Source organism: Mauremys reevesii, linkage group 1, assembly GCF_016161935.1.
Source record: "Mauremys reevesii isolate NIE-2019 linkage group 1, ASM1616193v1, whole genome shotgun sequence".
In the NCBI taxonomy this organism is placed as follows: Eukaryota; Metazoa; Chordata; order Testudines; family Geoemydidae; genus Mauremys; species Mauremys reevesii.
This window is the reverse complement of record NC_052623.1, coordinates 295,307,703-295,325,835: the sequence shown is the minus strand read 5'-3', so window position 1 is coordinate 295,325,835 and position 18,133 is coordinate 295,307,703. Positions and strand designations below refer to the sequence as shown.

Below are 18,133 nucleotides of genomic sequence, written 5' to 3'. Positions count from 1 at the left end.
CTTATTTAAATTACACCCAAATTACACACAAAAAAGAACTTGTGTATGAAATTGCTGAACGTACTGTGTGTGTTGTAAATGTACTCTTCTTGTGCCAACCATACAAGATGGAACTTTATAGTTAATTGATTTAAAGGTTATGTGCATTTTAAAATACCATGACAAGGCTATGGGGGTGGAGGAAGGATTTTAGAAGTTATGAGACTAGATAGACATCCAAAATTAGAACTGTATGAATATTCCAAAATATTTAAAATATTAACATTAAAAAGACCCAAAAAAACGCACCCCACAAGCAAGCAAACAATAATACCACAAGAAAAAGAATAGTTACTTATGAAGTACTAAAATTTAATCAGGAGGTAGAAAAGCTTCCCTGAAAACTCTGTATCTGCTATTACAAAGTAATCTAGAAAATAAAACAATGATCAGTGAAAATAATTTTGTTTTCCTATTTACTTTGTGCATTTGACGGCACTCTGTACATCCAATTTAACTGTGTTGCTGACACAGTTGCATTATTTGTCCCCAGATCTGTGTGTAAGAGTGATGTGCATATCCTTCTTCAGGCTCAGCAAGGAGTTGGTGGTGTTCGCTGCTCATGCTGAAAAGTCAGGGAGAAAAGTTAGAGGGAATGAATCACTGTATGGTAGTGTTGCTTTCTTGCCTGCCTTTACAAATAAGGCAAAGAACAGAAAAAGCCCTTAACTTTTTTAAAAGGTGTGTGTGTGTACCTGTGTGTGTGTGTGTGTGTGCGCGCGTGCATGCTCGCGCGCTCTCTCTCTATTAGTCAGTATATAAAAATATAGATTAAGCGGGGTCCCTTTCAACTTTAACATGCACACATCTGAAAATGTGCTAATACCAGACTTAAAGCTTTGTTTGCTCTAAATGGATGAACTTAAATGAACAGAATAAGTTACATGGTCTGTGGTACTGTGTACTATGAGTGATACCACATGATAGACTGTGGTGCACCATTTCCTCATTCCTGTATTATGAAGCTATGGCAATTTTATTATTCTACTCTGTTATAACTTACTCCATATTTACCATTTTAATAATTTATTCAGTGAACTTATATTGTGGGATGGTGTGTAATTTGATACAAATAATCGTTAAACAACATAGAATGAATAGGATGGACTTGTATTGGGTTATTGTGACAGTGCAAAACCACCAGAGCAGAGCTCTTCTACTTTATCAGATGGAATCTTATTAAGCAAATTAATATTACTATTTTGTGTTTTGGTTTTGAATATTTCTTTAGACTAAATGGGGATAGTAATGCTTTGATTTGTATTGCTATAGAAACGTTTAATATCACTGGTGATTAGAATATAGAATGTAAACAAATGTTTCAGACATTTCAAATCTAAAACAAATCAACAAATATGAAACAATGTATAATAATCCTATTAGAGTTCTGGTGATGTGTTCCGTGGGCACCACTCTTGAGTTAGTGGTACTAATACCCTTATTGGGATTACTGTTTTGTAATGGATAGTAACTATATTTTAACCTGTGTTCAGATCTGTCTCTGACTTCCTATGTTCATCCTTCCATGTTAGGCATGCATTGTGGCCAATATCATTGAAGTAAAGAACTGGTTTTGACCTCTTGGTATTGAGCAACTGGTCATTTTGTTTGCTGTTTGCGTATGCTTCAGACACACTGCCTCTGAACGCTTTGGTCCGTCCCTTTACATGCTCCAATCTGGGCATACCTTCTGTGAAGTGTGTTTTGGATTTTCTAGGTTAAAGGGTGCAATATACATGAAATATTGGTTAGTGTGGAGTTTCGTATTCGTTTTAGTTTGTTCGGCAAACATTAAAAATAATTTAAAAAATACGAAAAATCCAACTTAATGTATTTATATACAAAATCTGCAGCCTTAACAACTTTGGCTGAGATCTGAAAGCTATAAACTGGAGTAGGCATAATAAGTATTTGGAATGCAAAACTCCAGTGAAAACATCATTGTACAGTAAGTGATGTTCATGATTTAATAGGTGGTGCGCTTGCTTTTTTGGGGTCCATACTATACCAGCAAACTAACATAATGTAGGGAGGTGTAAAATTAAGGTTCTGACCTTGTTTTTTAAAGATCCTAAGATGTCTTTGGCAAGATCCCTGGCGTTAACCCTTGTTTCCTAACTAAATTACGCAATAATATTTTCTCTCTAAATTTTCTTTGACGTTTTAATTGATTACAGTTGTCTCAACTTCCCATCCAAAACTAACAGTGCACAGCAGTACTACACAATAAACAGCTACCACATTCCATTTCAGAAATGGCTGATTTTAGTGGTGAATGAATTGATTTTTATAGTTTTGTTTAGTGGTTAAAAGAAAACCAAGATTCTTTTCACTGCGTGTCAAACTTCAGTTTTAAAAATCAGTTGGAGTTTATGAATGTAGAAAGGTGCCTGAAATTGATATAACCTTGTGTACTTTCACTTACATCTAAATGTAAAGTGCTGTTGCTGAAATTTGAGTTTAAAGTGGCATTTAATGTTTTAGCTGTGGTGAGTTAAGTTCCAGTTCAATGGGAATCTTAATGATGGAGCTCTAAATCCCTGAAAATAAATAGCTGAAGAGGTGCTTACACAGCCTTCATTAAAACAGCACAAATGAATTTTAGTAGTGTCAATCAAATGGAATACATAGATTAATTACTTTGATTGTTGCATACTACTGTCGCACTATTTTTCACTCTTGTTGTATCCTGTAATGTTTGGTCATAATACCAGAATGTCTTGTCGTAATTTGCGCTAAGAGAAAAGTCTACCTGTGAAAGAAGGCAGATGTCTAATTGAAAAGTGGAGCTATGCTGAACAACATTAGATGCTGAATCTCCCCGATAAATAGGGTAACACAACCTTTCATCACACTTAACATTTTAACTTGTTTCCTCTAGTTTTGCAGGTCCTTGAAGAGCAGTCCTCTTCAAAGAACCAAATTTCCCTCTGCTAGAAGGCCAAGCCCCCCACTAGCCTTAATTCTGGTAGTAACACCCACTAGTCATCCATCTATATTGGAGCGAATAGTGCTTGACTTTGGGAATGATGTTCTTCCTTATTACATTCTAAAGGTTTTTCACATGCCTCTTTAATGTGCTCTGGGGAAGTTTGTGTGTCTGTACTTGATTTGCAAATATGGTTGAAGCAATTTCCGCTCTCCAACCCTGATTAATGATGGGTGTGATATCATCAGTGGAGCACATGCTGAGGCATATCACAGGGAAGTTGGCAATCACTTTGAGGAGGATTTGCTCTCAAGGACTTTCAAATGTAAGTTAAAGCATTTTAGCACAGCCAGAATTTTACTACATTTGTGGGAATTTTTTTGGGCATCCAGCACATAACTCTAAAGTAAATATGTGCTTATATATTTTACTGTGGGAAAAGTCCAATTTAGGATTCCCAATCAGTATAGGCATAGAGCAGACAATTACAAATACTTTTTTTACATTTTAATATAAAACATTTGCAAAGTAGTGTCACCTTAATTTACCTAAGTCCTTAGTTTAAGGTTTTGTTTCTTCTGCTAAAATTCACTTCACAACAATCTAGAACAATGCAAAGACATGGCTGTGATGTCATCAGCTGTTGCAGAGGACCCATAGGTTCTTGATCTGAAGGTCTGGTAGGTAAGTAAAGGTGATACTGAAATCGAAAGGACCCTGTTAATTTAGACATTATTTTGAAACCCCAGTTCCATGTGCATTCTACCATTATTTGTATCTCGTTGTTTGGTTTAAAATGTTTATATTTTGCCAAGCAAATATCTTGAACTGTGAAGACCTTTACAAATGACAGCTTGAGAATAGGCATGTAGAACATAGTCATCCCTTGATGACTGTCAAATGTAAGGCTTCCCCAGAAAGTCAAAAGGTGCTGCTTGTGGGGTAGCCATGGAAGGCAGAGGTTCAGGGCTTGAAACCTTGTTGTCTGTGAGGGTAGGTGAAGAGTAGTTGGTCTTAGAACTCCCTTTTGTAATGGTTTAGGGAACACAGAAGAGAGAACTCCATGGTAAGCTATTGGATTTGCCTAAAAAAATAACCTGTTTGAAGACACCCATTCAAATGTTGTTTGACAGATATGTAATAAAGAACAAGCAAATAACTTTTTTGGGGTGGGGGGGGGCTCTCTGCCTGTCAAGGAGAATGCGGTAAGGGGTCCACTCCCCTAGCTCTGCACCCTTCCCTTACTGCTCTTGTGGCAAAATCTCTCCATGTCTTTGTTTTCAGAGAACCCAGCTCATATGGGATTCCACTCCAAGGTAGTAGTGGTTCATCACTCCAGGGTACCTTTTTGGCTGGAGGCTGGTTACCAAATTAAGGGAAGCTCTTAGCTTTAGTAGTGGCCACTAGGATATCTACTTCTAGAGGATGGAGTCATGGGACCTTTCCTCAGGGGACCTGTCAAATTGGGTCTTCCCACCTGGAGAAGCCTTGAACCTCAGGTTTTGTTGTGTGGAGAATTGTAGGGGAAGAGAGTCTATGGCTTTACTGGGGGCCAGCTCAGGAATTTTTTCAACTACCCTCCGCATGAGAATCTGGCCATCCAGAGATGCTCAGATCTGTCTCCTCTGGATCTGTAATCATTACAGACTGTGATGCCTGAAATGTTGTCTGAAGAAGCAGACAAGGTTGTTGCTCCCCTCTTTGAGCAGGAGTATTTGGAAATGGACTATGAACCTGATTTAGCATTGGATGAACACATGGGGTAACCTCTGCCATCTTTCCTTCTGAAGATGCTACACAGTTTAACAATTTGGTGGATAATATGGTGTCCGCTTTAAATCTTCCTGCAGTACCTGTGGAAGAGACTTCTCACTCGGTGTTGGATATCCTTGGTCCTACCTCAGGGAATAGAATATCACTACCCATTTTTGGATAATTTGCTATAGCCAGCTATCTCTGTGTGAGCCATGCCTGCTTCTTGTCAACCTGTTTATAAGAAAGCTAATAAGTTGAATTAGATACCTTCTAAGGGGGTTTCCTACTTTCATACTCACCTGGGCCCAAATTCACTGGTAGTGGCTGCTGTCAGTAACAGGGCAAGATCTGGACAGTCGCACTCCACCCTAGCTGATAAAGGAAAATAATTGATTCACTGGTGAAACAAGTGTTCTCTTCATTGTTCCTTGGTATTAGGGTGGCAAATTATCTGGCGGTCATGTCCCTCTACCCGTTCCATTTACAGGAAAAGATGACATTTGTCCTTACAGGAGTTAGCTGACAAGCAAAGGTTGCCAAATGCCATATTGGTGGAGGGCCAAAATATAGCCCAGCATTCCCTCAGGGCCTCTCTTGACACTTCCGACTCTGTTGCCAGAGCATTGGCATCTCCTGTGACCATCAGAAGGCATACATGGTTTTGTTTTTTCCTCCCTGTCTCTAGACACACAGATTAATTTGGAGGATCTCCCCTTTGAAGGGAAGGGCCTTTTCAGTGAAAAGACAGATTATTGGAAAAATTAAAGGAAATAAGGTTGCAGCCTTCTCTCTAAATTCTGACTTCCTCTGCTAGGAGGAGATGACCTACTTTGTTTGTTTTTCCAGTACCAGAGCCCCTGCTCCCAGTCTTCATCTTATTTTTCATCATCAGAGAAGCCAACGGTATCAGCAGCCTTCCAGAGTCAACATAGTAAGAGTCCCTTAAAACTGAAGTCTAAGGCTAAATAACCTGCTTCTTTGTCAAGGAACAGCAAGCCTCAATTTTGGCAAGACTATTGAGAGTTGAGAATCAGTCAGTCTGCCCCCTTCTTTGGAGAGACGCTAGCTCATTTTATCATGCATGGAGACTAATTATGTCAAGCCAATGGGTTATAGAGACCATAGAAAGGGGCTATGTACAATTTGAAAGATGCTCCTCCCCCCATTTCCCTCTTCAAGAATCCCTCTCATGAGATTATTCTCTTGCAGAAGCAGAAAAATTGCTCCTGATAGAAGCAGTCAAAGAAGTCCCTGAATCCCTGTGGTGTCATGGCTTTTATTCCTGTTACAGAAGGAAGACAGTATATGTTTATCCAATACTAGACTTAAGGGACTTAAACACACAAATTTGGAAGTCCTGGTTCCATATATTGGCTTTGGCCTCCATAATCCCTTTGGTATTGATTATGGCTTGATTTGTGACTTGATTTAAAGGATGTGTATTTTCATATTTCAATTTGTAATGCTTATCACCAATACTTCCATATTTTGGTGGCTGGATGCCATTTCCAATATAACCTGCTTACGTTTGGCTCCTCCACAGCACCCAGAATGTTTACAAAATGCCTCTCTGTGGTGACAGCTCATTTGAGAAATCAGGGTATTTTTGTTTACCCTTGGCTATTGAAGACCACTGTACGTGAGGACCTGTTAAGCCATTTTGTTTTTTACAACTAATTTCTTTTCAGGTCAGTTATCTGTCCTACTCAATGGATTCCCTTTATAGGGACTTTGTGGAAGGCAGGGCTTTTCTATCAGATGATAGGTTTCTCAAGATGAGCCAGAATCTATTAAAGATTCAGTAGGGTTCCACTCAGAGAGTGAAATACTTCTAGGGTCTGATGGCAGCCGTTACTTACGTGATGCCATTTGCTTGTCAGAGAATGAGATCTAGGAAGTGCTAGATATCTCAGGTCAACAGAACATGTCAGGACAACATCCATATGTTTATCACCATACCTCAGAACATCATAGCCTACCTGAAATGGTGGTCAGTAAGAACAAATTTGCCCAGAGATTTACAATTTAACCCCAGGATCTGTCTCTGATGGTAATGTTGGATGCATCCAACAAGGGTTAGCGGGGGCTTATTTGAATCAGATGACAGTTCAAGGAGATTGGTCTTATCAAGAGACAGCCCTGCAAATAAATGTGTTGTAACAGAGCGGTTCATTTGACCCTTAAGTCATTTCTTTGTCACTTACAAGGGAGGCTTAAGCAGGTGGAGGCAGACAATACATTGGCAATGTATTATATCAACAAGTAGGGGATTGCTCATTCTGCTCCCCTGTGTGCAGGGGCTGTAAATCTATGAGATTGTTGTATCCTTTATGGTGTCTATCCCTGTGGCCCTGCATCTGGTAGGGGGAAACAATGTAGTTGCAGATTGGTTCAGCAGAGACATCTCTGAGTTCATTAATAGCCCCTAAAGGATCAGTTGGTTCAGACCATATTCTCCAGCTGGGATGGACCAGAGGTGGACCTGTTCACAATGAGGCCCAACAAAAAGTGTCCCCTCTTCTGTTCCAGAGCTGGTAGGGACAGTCTGTTCCTGCCTGATGCTGTGCTACTGCACTGGAGGAAAGGTTTCATGTATGCCTTTCTATTGATCCAGAAGGTAGCGAGAAAGATACACCAGGACAGGTCTTGAATGATTCTCATTGCCCCAGTTTGGCTGTGGTAATGGTGGTTTATTCATCTCTTTCAGTTGTCCAGCGGAGTCTTTGTGTGTCTTCCTCTGACACCAGACCTACTGTTTCAGCAGGAGAGCAAAGTCTTTCATCCAGACCCACAGTCTCTTCACCTGACGAGTGTGGGCGATTGGACCTTGACGCTGTCTGCTTTTGAGCAGTCATGTTCTTTATTTGTGCAGGACACAATAAAACTCTAGAAAACAGTCCACTAGAAATGGTAACCATTTCAAGTGGACCAGATTTCAGAGAGGGATGAGGGCAAAAACCTGATTTCCCCTTAATCTATTTCCATTTCTTGTGTTCTGGAATACTTCATATACTTAATCCCAGGGTTATATAACTCATTGTTAAAAGTTCATTTGGCAGATAGTTCAGTATATTATACTTTTAATTAATGGGAGATCACTGTTTTTTTTCATTGTTCGATTTAAAAGGTTTATCAAATGTATGTCCCTCTGTTAGGGATCTCAATTTGGTGTTAACCATGCTGGTAAAATGGTCCTTTGAACTCTTGGCCGAGTGTACTCTCTATCACTTATCAAGACAGCCTTCAATAGTGACATGTCAGTCAGCAAAGTGAGTGAATCAAATGCCTTTATAGCTGATCCAGCTTTCACTTCTTTTCATAAAGACAAATTAGTTCTCAGACTTGATCCCAGACTCTTACCTAAAATGGTGTCTGATTTTTCACATTAATCAGACTATTAATTTGCAAATTTATTTTCGCTAAACCTCATTCTAATAAGAGGGAGTCTATTCTACATTCTGTGGATGCAAGAAGGGCCCTTGCTAATTATTGAGATGGAACTAAGTGGTTTTTGTAGATTGTCGAGTGAGTTTGTTTTTATTTGTTTTACACTAACAATTGAATGGTTACATGGTTTTCTGCCAGATTATATCTTTATGGATTAAACAATGTATTGCTGGAAGATTCTCTGCACCTTGAAGTCTTTAAACCATGATTTGAGGACTTCAATGGCTCAGACATAGGTTTGATACAGGAGTGGGTGGGTGAGATTCTGTGGCCTGCGTTGTGCAGGAGGTCAGACTAGATGACCATAATGGTCCCTTCTGACCTTAAAGTCTATGATTCTGTAACATGCCAGAAAAAGGTTCTGTGCCTGCTTTGATTTGACCACATTCCACAAGAGTGGTGACTATTTACTTTGCTTGTTTTAGGCAGATACCAATTGTTGAAATTTGCAGGGCTGCAACCTGAATTTAGGTGCACACTTTCACTAAGTGATATTATTTGGATCTGGCCTCTAGAGCAGACACTGGATTTGGTAAAGTGGTGCTGCAGTGTCTATTCAATTAGGGCTCTGTTTCTGCCTCTGGGTCACTTTTTTGCACTAGTCAGCAGTCTGTCCCATAAGTGAGAATATGCAGAGCCTCTCAAAGAAGAAATGAACTTGTAACTGAGATTCTTCGAGGTAGCTCTTCATATTTGCTCTTCCTACCTGTCTTCCCCACTCTCTGAGCCCTTGTTTATTCTGTGTCTCTGGAAGGAACTGAGGTGGGGAGGGTGCTGCTCCTCCTATATAGCCTCACCTTCAGTACATCAGTGATACTGAGGGGAAGGAGAGGGCGAGAGTGCTCCAATTTAAACTGCTAGAAGAAGGTTCTATGCAAGGCACCATAAGGTGGGTGTAACGGGCCGACTCACCCCTGCGGCGCCTCCTGCTGGTGACTCTGGGGAATTAGCTTGGTTTCCAGCATGGAGCGCCCTCTGCAGGCCAGTGATCCGCCTGTTCTCTGGCCCCGAGTCCCTCCCTGGACCCTGGTGCCCTTTTACATGGGGTGCTGCCCCCCGGCAGTAACCCCCTTTCTCTCAGGGTCTCCCCTCTCAGGGAACCCCCACCCACTATCCCCACCTTGCCTCAGTGTATGGCTACTGCCAGTCATTGTCTAGCCCCATGTCCTGGGGCAGACTGCAATATCAGCCTATTCATCACTGGCAAGGAGGGTTTGGACCTGCTGCTTTGGCCTACCCCTGGGCTGCCTCTGCAACCCCCAGTACCTGTTAGCCCTCTGCTAGGCGGCAGCCTGGGGCTTTCCAGGCTGGAGCTCCCCAGCTCCTCTGCCTTTCCCCAGCCCTGCTCCACTCAGGTACCCAGTCTAGCTCCCTGTAGCCAGGCCCATCTCCCTCTGGATACAGAGAGAGACTGTCTAAGCTTCTGGCTTCCCTGGCCGCCTTATAAGGCGCTGTGGCTCGGTTTGGGGCACGGGCACGGCCGCAGCCGCAGCCACCTCCCCAATCAGCCCAGCCCAAAGGCTGCTTTCTCCAGCCACAGCCCCCTCCCAGGGCCGCCCTCAACCCCTTCAGGGCAAGAGCAGAGATCCACCCCGCTACAGTGGGGCAGTACCCATAAGTGAATATGCAGAGCTATCTTGAAGAATCTCGGTTAGAAGTAACCTTCATTTATGAAGAGACACTCAAACCATAAAACTTGTTATAAAATGACAATTGCCGTAAGTAGCAGGAGACCTAATACAAAAGCAATATTCTTTGGACCCTCCATATCCAAAAGTCTTAGAGGGGAATTCCTTCCTTCTGGTGGAAGGCAAATAAAATCTTTTCTCCTTTTCCTTTTTACAATTAAAGCAGTTGATATAACTTCCTCAAAGATAACACTTATGTCAGATACTCTGTCTTTAGTTTCCTACCTGAGATAACAGAGAGGTGCCAAGAGTTAGAATATTCACTGTGATAGTTAAGTGAGCAGAGGCAAATTCACAATTCAGTAAAAGCAATGGGCAAAATTGCGGTGTTGTTTTAAACATAACTTTTTGTTAGTTTCCATGGTGAGTTCAATTTAATTGATTGCATGATATGGCCTGAATGCTTTTAAGGCTTTCCTAAAAGCCAAAGGCATATTGGCCTATCAGAAAAATCTACGAAACAAGAAGTTGAATGAATTGAAAATTGGAAATATTTATCATAATCCTAGACTGCAATCTATTAACATAGTAAAAGATTTGAGGAAGAGTTTTACTAATCAGTGGACTGTGACCCAACAATTCTAGCATGGGAAGTGATAGAATTAGAATATGCTGTTTCTTAGATTCCCATATTGTTGACTGTTTCATTTATTAAAAATAAATCAAATCCTAAAGTTTCCTTTATTGTACTGAACAAATGAACTCAGGCCTTGTTACTGTAGATTCTGTACTAACATTTTTATGAAGTTTATATTGAATGCAATAGCTTCTTTTGTAGATATTTTATTATAAATCTGAATGAATATCCTGGCCTGTCTAGGGGACTAGTAGTCAAGCTACAATCTAGCAACTCTAAATTTGATGGTTTGTTTTTGAATAACCATTACTAAAAGAGATAAGTGTACTGGGAAAGGCTGCACACCCAAGTAGATAAAGTTATTAGCAGTAAGTAGAGATCCTATAGGGAATGGAAAGGAAAAAAGGAGTGATAGCAAAAAATGCTGCATCTTGGAGGTTAAATGTATGAATAACATGAGAATTGCTAAAAATCAAGCTGAATTTAATGCTTTCCAAGGAAATTAAATAATGAGGGTTTTTTGTTCTGTTGGTTTTAGTTATAAGGGAAATGAGGAAGGATGAGATTGGGCCACTATGCACTGTAGATGGGGGAGGAGATTTAAAGATAATTTAGGTATGGCCCAAAAACTAAATTAATATTTTGCATCAGTTTTCAACTAGATACAGTAACTCCTCACTTAACATTGTAGTTATGTTCCTGAAAAATGCGATGTTAAGTGAAACGATGTTAAGCGAATCCAATTTCCCCATAAGAATTAATATAAATGTGTGTGGAGGGGGGTAGGTTCCAGGGCAGCTTCCCCTACTCTGCAAGCACCATGGGTGGGGGGCTCAACCCTCAACCTGCCCACTCCACTCCTTCCCCCAAGCCCGCACCCTTGACCTGCCTCTTCCCGCCCCACCTCCTCCCCCTTTACTTTGCATGCTGCATCCTGACTCCTCCCCCCTCCCTCTCCTCCCTTCTAAACACCGCAAGCCAGCTGGCTTGCCGCATTCGGGAGGCAGGGAAGGGAGGGGGGAGGCGCACCGAGTCCTAGCTTCCCCCCCCCGCCCATGGCAATCAGCTGGCTTGCAGCGTTTAGGAGGGAGGGGGGAGGAGCGAGGACTTGGCGCAGGCTTCCCCTCCCTCTGCCCCCACCTTCTGCCCATGGCAATCAGCTGGCTTGCAGCATTCGGGAGGCAGGGGAGGGAGGGGGAGCCTGCGTGCTGAGTCCTCGCTCCGCCCCCCTCCCTCATGCCTCCAAAACGCACAAACCATCTGATTGCTGTGGGAAGGAGGAGGGGGAAGGCGCTGATCCGCGGGGTCTGCCAGTGGGTGGGAGATGCTGGGGGGAGGGAGGGGGGCTGCCAGCTGTGGAGAAAGTAGGCAGCCAAACAACGTAAGAGCGGAGCATTGCACAACTTTAAATGAGTATGTTCCCTAATTGATCAGCAACGTAACAACGAAACAGCGTTAAGCGGGATGACTGAGTTACTGTAATTTAGTCTACAGCTTTTTCCTATTTTTTTATTAGTCAGTTGAAAGGCTGGTTGCATCTGAATTTTATAAAACAAAAGTTCTTATTCCACCATACATTATTAGATCTTGGGAGAAGAGAGCTTGGTGGAATTAAAATGTGCATCTATGAAGGAGAGATGGTAAAACAACAACACGATCCAACTGCTCCAACACACAAAATAGTCAACAATATGCAGATTTACAGAGTGGATCACGTCAAGGCAGTACATACACACATCATTCCTTATGGGCAAAGGAGAATACATAGAACATTTAAGAGAAACATTTTAACACCAGTTTGGACAAAGTGTTTTGCCATCATGTGGGGGGAAACAAACTATCATTTTGGTATGTATCCATGACTCAGTTAACAGCTGATTTAACACATCAGTGAAAACAGGATAAAGCAGAGAAATTATGGGGACGTCTTCACTGGCAATGTTAAACAGCAATGCTTTAACGTGGCTTGTGTAGTCCTGGCAGAGCACTGGGAGAGAGTTCTCCCAGCACTCTTAAAAAAAAAACCCCACCTCCACAAAGGGTATAGCTACCAGTGCTGGGAGCTGGTACACTGGAATTTTACAGTGCTGAAACTTGCTGTGCTCAGGGGGGTGTCTGAGCAAGAAAGTTGCAGTGCTGTAAATTGCCAGTGTAAAAAAGCCCTGAGAAGGGATACCATGTGAAAACCCATTAGCCTATGAATGAAGTGTGATCATAATGGGGGCCTGTATGGTATGAAAACGTTTTGCAACCCCATCCAGCATTAAGACCACAATTCAAGGTTGCTGTTCCTGGAGTGTGTGACTATTTTCTCTGTCTTGTTGTGAGGGTAGATACTAAATTCTCTTTTCATTCTGAGGTTGAAGGAGGATGTGGAGACTTCTCATATTTCTTAAACCGTTAGATAATTTCAGAGCTAATCAAGAAAGGATTCATTTCAGTGTTCTCTCAGAATTTATTTTTATTTCCCTGATTCAGTTCTCTCTGAACTTGAAAACTGAATGTGCTGTTAAAGCAATGCTCAGTTTGGTTCCCTTCTCCAGAGCAAGTAGATGCCCAGGCTAATGTTTATTAACAGTAGTTAAATGCTGTCTGTTACCCATTTATCCAGGGGAGGAAAAATATGAAATGGGAATTTCTCTGAGGGATGAAGCTTGGAAACAATTTTGTCAAAATCTAGGGTATTGGGCACACTTCCTCTTTATCCAACAAATATTTAATTCAAAACATTGGTTCAGCAAAGTCTTACAATCAGATAACAGTGGATGAGCATTGTGGACCGTGTAAATGCTAGATATGCATCCATTCACATCTCAGTATTAAACATCTTTTGCCTCTCTCATGTGACTGCCAACATTTGGACAGTTATCTGCAAACTAATCTCAGAAACATGAAGCTACCTCTTTACTGCTGTTAAATTCTACCTCCTCAGCCTTTATGGTTGACCTTATAAAATCCTACCTTTAAAAATTACCTTACAGCTTTTAGCTTTATGCAAGTGATTTACTGAGACATAAGCACATACAATTAGATTGCTTAGGGCTTGGCTACACTCGAAACTCCAAAGCGCTGCCGTGGGAGCGCTCCTGTGGCAGCGCTTTGAAGTATGAGTGTGGTCACGGCGCCAGCGCTGGGAGAGAGCTCTCCCAGCGCTGCAGGTACTCCACCTCCCAGAGGGGATTAGCTTACAGCGCTGGGAGCTGCGCTCTCAGCGCTGGGGCATTGTTTACACTGGCGCTTTACAGCGCTGTAACTTGCTGCGCTCAGAGGGGTGTTTTTTCACACCCCGACCGAGAAAGTTGCAGCGCTGTAAAGCGCCAGTGTAGCTAAGGCCTTACCTTGAATTATGCATTTTGGAGGGAGTGTTCTGCATGCTGTGCTAGAAAGATTTTTTTTTTTTGTATTTTAGATTAATATGATTCCCATTTCTTCCAGTTTTTTTATTTAATGATTTTCCTGTTGTGAGGATATGCTTTTAAAAGAGAGATTAGAACTTCCTCTAGTAATGTCTTCTCAAAGATCGCTGCAACCAGTCTGACCCTGCTTTAACTGATAAGGGAAAGAAGGCAATTTTCATGATTATAGTTAAGTTTTTAAAAAATAGCATTCTGTTATATTTTAGGGCAAAGTCTCAGTATGCAAGTTTAACTATGGAATTAGGCTTCTGGCAATGAGTTGAAATGGTGTGTCCTACTTGAGGCTCAGCCCGTGGTTGTATGGTCTTATGACCATTTCAGCTGAGCTGGACAAAAATCAGTAGTGAGGACATTGGTGAACTTGGTCACTTGGGGGGGGGGGGGGAAATCAGGTAAGACAAATTTCCCCTTTCTTGGACTATGTAGTCATCCGCTGATGATGGATGCATGCATGAATACAGAGATTTTTGTCGTAAGGCTCTATGTACACATCAGCTCTATTCAAAATAAATACCAAAATATTTTTATCAAACAGAAAAGAAGAAAATCAGAGAATTGTTGATGCTGACTTTAGGGAGGTGTTCAAACTGATTAAAAATAAAATGATCCATTTTTTATTAACTTGTAAATAAAGTGAAAATAGTTCCTTGCTTTTTCTTTGTAGATGTTGAATATTTCAGAATGGAGAACAAGTTTCTTATTGCATTCACACTCCTGAAATGTAGATGAAATATAAAAAAGTTAATTTTAAATCTTAAAATGACTAAAAAGAGAGACATCCAATAGCAAGTAAGTTCAGAGTTCAGATTGCTTTCCTTTCTTGATCTTCCTTTTGTGTATAATTTGGACCCTCAGGATGCCAATTTTGATATCCCAGTGTACCCCTGCCATCTAGTATGAATGCTAGTGAACCGAAATCTGTAGTACTAGATGTTCCAGTTTGGGCTATTGTCTCCTTTTCTGAAGGTTCTTCGTGATTATAGCAGAAGTTGCAGCAACCTTTAATAACAAGCTAGCCATAAATATGCTATTTCAAGGCTAGTTATTTTGGCTCATTCCTAGATTCCAGAAATACAAGTGGTTTTCTAAATCATTTTAGTTGTTCCAAAATCTGATCAGCTGTGTCCTGCTTTAAGGGCCAAATGTTGCGTCCTGACCACTGATAATCACTTAGAGCTCTTCTAGACTATTGTATAATGCAGGGGAAACAGAATGTGTCTGAGAGTATTGAATAAATCTGAGTACCGTCATTGGAGATACCTGCCTTTTTCATAATCTGAGATTGACCTAAGATGAGTGTCATTAAAGCTGATTTATTGTATTATTAAACTACCCTGTGACAAGTAGAAACTCTGGTATTCTCTCTGAATCTAGGCCCTAAATTTCTTTTTGTCTAGGCCAAAATTTAGATCCTCTGAACATCTTTGTTCTATTCTCTGAGGTCAAGGGTCTCTAAAGAATGCTCAGCAACAGATAGACTTTATTATATATCTCTGAGTCTTAGAATCAAAGAGGTACCCTTTCCCCCTTCATTGCTGAGCCTGTTCTGTAAATATTACTATGCTGGGTGGAAATGTTTCAAGTGGTGTAGTATTTAGGATAGCGTTGTGGTCATCCTACTTTCTTGCACAAACAGTATAGATTGATGTTCCTCATGATGACATCTGTTCCTTTCTAGATTCTGCCCCTTTCTCTCAGAGCTTGCTATCAATCGTATATATTTTGGTGAACAGAGAGTAAAAGAACTTATTACTTGCACAGATGCTTCTTTACTTTCTTATATTCCAGCTACCTATTCTGATCTGCATTTTGTGTGTAAACAGTTCATCCTTGAACTATGTGCTATAACAATAGTTATTTGTTGAGGCTATCTGTTAATCATTGACAAATTTTTATGTTGGAAACTGCGGAATCTCTGTTAGGGCTGAGCAGTACATGAGCATGACTGAATGGGAAGGAAGATGCCAGAAATGAAGGTTCTGTGATTCACTGCTGCTTGTTCTCAGAAGAGAAGAAACAATCCATCAATCTGGATTGATGGATGAGGATGCAGAAAAAAGGCCTTTGAAAGAAATACTTTTGGCGGGGATATTTAAATGTTCTTATTCTGTATTAAAAATGCAGATGTCAACATTGCATTGAGGCATAAGTAAAAGTGAAACTGACTTTCATTATCAAATCTTAAGAGCAAAAAGGAAAGTTGGCACAAATATTGAAAAATCTTTCAGAAATGTTTTTAATGTAAGATGGTGACATAATGTAGTCCTCCCCCCCCCCCACCTTTATATTGACAATGACTTTATTCTGTAGATGCTAAAATACTGTCCAGTTGTCTTTATCCTATATGGAACCTTCGGATTCAGCATCTGATTCATCTTTTGTATTTTGGCTTACTCTATATTTGAATCTAATAGAAGCTATTGCAACCACTTACTGCTCTTCAGGTTGCTTTTCTGAGGACCAGGATGACTTGTTTTCTAAGGCTATATCTGCAGTACAGACCTTACAGCTGCACAGCTGTACCACTGCAGCTGCAATGCTGTAAGGTCTCCTGTATAACCGCTCTGTGCTGGTAGGAGAGAGCTCTCCTGCTGGAATAATTAAACCACCCCCAACTAGCGGTGCTAGCTATGTCTGTGGGAGACTTCTGCCAACATAGCACTGTCTACACCAGAGCTTTTTGTTGGCGAAACTTTTGTCAGACAGAGGGGTGTTCTTTTTTTTTTTTTTTTTTTTCCCCCACACCCCTGAGCAACAAAAGAGTTGCTAACAAAAGTGCTAGTGTAGACATGGCCTACGTCTCCAAATTTCCTCTATGCTATTGAACAATATTCTCTTCTGTTAGCACATGTTAAACTAGGATAAGGATAGGAACAGCTGGTAGGCCAATCATATCTCCTCAGCATTGCAATTCAGTGTAATTCAAGGATCTCTTTTGGGCAACTGTGTAATATTTCTGAAGTGATTCTGTCAGAGAAATTATTATTAAAAAAAAGATGCAATTGCTAACATTGTAAGTAAAATCTTCATATATTTTTGTAACAAATTTTTGGAAAATTGAAAAATGCATTTAAAAAACGTTTTAAACTACAGGCTAAGACTTAGCATGACAGTTGCTCTGTTTCTTACAACTGAGAGGCCTATATTTAAATCCTTTAACCTTGTTTCCACACTGTACTGTCTCTTCGTTTACATTTCTCGCATATTAAACAATGCAAATAGATTAGCAAATTTCACTTTTGCTTATATTCCACAGCCAAACCTTTTCATTTTCTTACATTCTAACACAGTATTGCATTGTTTGATTGCAGAAACCAAATTATTGTTGAAACTGCATAAATAAAATTGAAATACGTAGTAAAATTAGCTTTACAAAATTTACACGATAGACCAAATTTGGCCTAAAAATGCTCCTGAAATTAAGCTGAAGGTAAGAAATTTGTAATAAAACTATTGGAAAAAAGTTCAGATTATTTTTAGAGACTGTTGAAGTAGTGTTACAGCATAGAATGTTTTATTTTTTTCTTGTAAAATGGATTAGTATTGAGAGATGCTATTATTTTCATTAATTCATATAACTTAATTTGCTGAGACCTTAATGAAACCATGTTTTAAAATTAAAGTAAAATTTGGTTCCATTGGCAAAATAGAAGCTCTCTTTTATTGAAATGTTTCAACAGAATAGTGTATTTGTTTTGGTTTTGATAAGAGGAACTGGGATGTGCTTTACTAGAGTTTTTACTTTTTTTTAATTGGGGGGTGAGGTGAGAAGGGGCTTTGTCTTTATACCTGTCAGAAGAGCTTGGTCTTGCTACTACATTGAGGTCTCATTCCTGCTCCATCCAACCATGAGTAGATCAGAGTGCCTTAGAAGGTCATCAGTGCTGTTTTTTAATTGATTAAAGAGGGTCATAATATAGTGGCACAAGGCATTTTTCCACGACCAGAACTGAAAGCGATGCCTCTTCAGTGCAGTCAATTTATACTTTTAGGAAGTAAGAGATTAGAGCAGGGATGGCCAAACTGTGGCTCTTTTACCATTAAAGTGTGGCTCGCAGAGCCCCCCCCCCCATGTCTCCGCACCCCATTCTCCACCAACCAGACTGTGGGGGTGAGGAAGCTCAGGACCTCTGCCTTGCAGCAGGGTAGTGAGGGTAGGGGTAGGAGTGGGGTCTTGAGGCTTTAGCCTTGGCGCACCTGCCAGGGTTTGGGGCTTCAGCAGGAGCGGGGCTGAAACCCCAAGCCCCGGCAGGTGCCTTCTGTGGGCGTGAAGCCCCAAGCC

The 18,133-nt window shown here is 40.7% G+C and overlaps 1 protein-coding gene across 8 annotated transcripts in view; it reads left to right on the top strand.

Moving 5' to 3' along the window:
- CNOT2 (CCR4-NOT transcription complex subunit 2) overlaps positions 1–18,133 on the top strand; it is a 144,185-nt gene that overhangs the window by 24,030 nt on the left and 102,022 nt on the right. Inside the window, exon 1 of one of the 8 annotated variants that reach the window (XM_039500212.1) lies at positions 3,635–3,652. The exons of the other annotated variants lie outside the window; for them this stretch is intronic. The gene's annotated coding sequence lies outside the window, so the exon portion shown is untranslated. Of the gene's footprint in view, positions 1–3,634; positions 3,653–18,133 lie in introns of those variants that run through there. 8 annotated transcript variants of the gene reach the window in all.